At 38.4% G+C, this 2101-nt stretch overlaps 1 protein-coding gene across 5 annotated transcripts in view; it reads left to right on the top strand.

Annotated features, from left to right (window-relative positions):
- The window catches only part of si:ch73-383l1.1 (receptor tyrosine-protein kinase erbB-4), a 227842-nt gene that overhangs the window by 135300 nt on the left and 90441 nt on the right, over window positions 1-2101 (top strand). The gene's annotated exons all lie outside the window — the stretch shown is intronic.

The following is a 2101-nucleotide window of genomic DNA, read 5'->3' as shown; positions in this document are numbered from 1 at the left end:
TTTTAAAAAAGTTACCTACTGCAGCATTTATTCCAGCATTTTTGGCTTGTGACCCCTTACGAAAAAAGCAGTGTCTAGTTCGGGGCCCCTCATCATGTTTCAGATAAGTTGTTACCAGTTACACCAAAGAGGTTTCAATTCTAAACTTCTCAGATAGTTTCATTTCAATAACTAAAACATGATTACAATTTTTGATTTTCTTTCCAGCCCCATTTATCATCTCACAACCCCTGAACATTTTTTCTGAACCTTTGGAGGGGGGCCAACCCCTCTCTTAGCAACCACTAAACTCTTCAACAGTGCGGTACAGTATATAAAGCAGTTGAAATTATCTACAGCTCGGCCAGCTACAACAGCGGCTGCTGACACATCGATGCATTTATAATATTTATATTCATTATTCACTTTTAATTATGTCTTTCACCACTGTTAAAAAAAATAAACATAATCTGTCAATATGTTATAAGAAATACATAATAAAATGATTTGTTATACAGAAATTGACTGCTATCTAGTGCTAGAATGTGCAACCACTGCTCTTGGCTTCAACACGTATACACCCTTTTTTCCCTGAGGTGAAATTACACTCTTGTAATAGTCAGTAAGTCAGGTTTCATGGCTTTCCTGAGCTTCTCATTCAATTTGAATTATCTTTGAACATGTTAACCTTGATAATCAAAGTCAACACATTCATTGGTACATGAAGAGAAAAAAGATAAAATTATCCTTTTCCAGTCATGTTGGTGCCACAAAAGCGGAATAATTCAGCTCAATAATACATGTACTATACACATATCCAGATAGAGAGGGCAAAGCGATGGAGTTTTTCATTCAAAGCTCTCTTAATTCTTCCTGTTAAATTCTCTAATGCAGCGTTTTTAGCTAAATCTGGAGTGAAGCCCAAAGGCGATTCTTGTGAAGACTGAAACTGGAGAAATTTGTATGCAAATCTAATGGCTGTGTTTGCAAGGTGTCCTGAGTATCTGCAAAGTAAGTTGAATGAAAAAAAATATAGTGGAGATACAGGCTATTAGCTTAAAAACATCATAAAGTTTTACATACTGTAAGTGTTTGTTAAGTCATATTTAAGTTGTAATTGGAGGTTCCCGAATGCTGGTGAGCCAATAGTTTTTATCTTTAATCTCGCTTTAGTGTTCACCTCTTATGCGTCTCCTCTCTTTTTACCAACTGTTGCTGAATTATAACATGAAACAGACAAACGTGCACACTGGCTGATTCATTAACTGATAAAATTGTTTACTTTGCAAGGGAATTTGTTGGTTTATTTCAATACTGTCTTGAATACAAATAGTCCTTCCAAATCAGACTTACTATGAAGTTCCATGTGAGTCTCTATACTGTGAAAAAACATGCCCATGTACCTGGAGGGGTTACGTGGCTGAGTGCTGCAACTCGTAGCCTTGCATCGAGCGGTTTCTGTTTCCAAGACAGCACAGCCGCATTCTATCGTGATTATTTGTGTGGAGAAAATAAAGCAGTTTTGGCTCCCCTGCCTTTGCTTCAGTGCTGTGTCTCCCAGAGATGCAAAGAGCAATTTACCAACATGTGAAATTTACATTTCACCCAGAGGTAAAACCAAAAGAAGAGAGGAAACAAGTCTGTCGGGGCCACATAGGATTCAGTTTGACGGAGCGCTACACAATAGGCCACTAATTGCATGCAATTGATGGAGAAAAGGAAGCATTAAATGTGCAAGGCATCATGGGTAGTTGACCTATGCCAACCAAGTCTTGTCTGTGCCTCGTGGCAGTGTTTTTTTTCCTGCGTAGGTGGGGGTTATCAGTATATCTGAGGCCTGTGTGTGTGTTGAGATAAATGTGTGTAAGGAGACGAAGGCAAAATTCCTCACAAACCCTTTGTGGCTCTCACAACAGAAAAACACTCTGATCTGGCAGAGTCAAGCTGGAATCAAAAGATTCAGTCAAAATGGTATCTAAAATAATGACATGGACTTTGGCCAGGCTGTGTAAGGATTTAACTTTTTCCCTTTTTTAACCACTCAAATCACTGAGCTCTAAACTCACAAAGTTAATTTTAAAGGAGGAAGGAAGGAAGGAGACAAGGTGTGTGTGTGTGTGTG

This window comes from Morone saxatilis, unplaced genomic scaffold (assembly GCF_004916995.1).
Source record: "Morone saxatilis isolate NCDOM2014 unplaced genomic scaffold, NCSU_SB_2.0 Contig6, whole genome shotgun sequence".
Taxonomy (NCBI): domain Eukaryota; kingdom Metazoa; phylum Chordata; class Actinopteri; family Moronidae; genus Morone; species Morone saxatilis.
The sequence above is the reverse complement of the archived record's forward strand: the minus strand, read 5'-3'. Positions and strand labels throughout refer to the sequence as shown.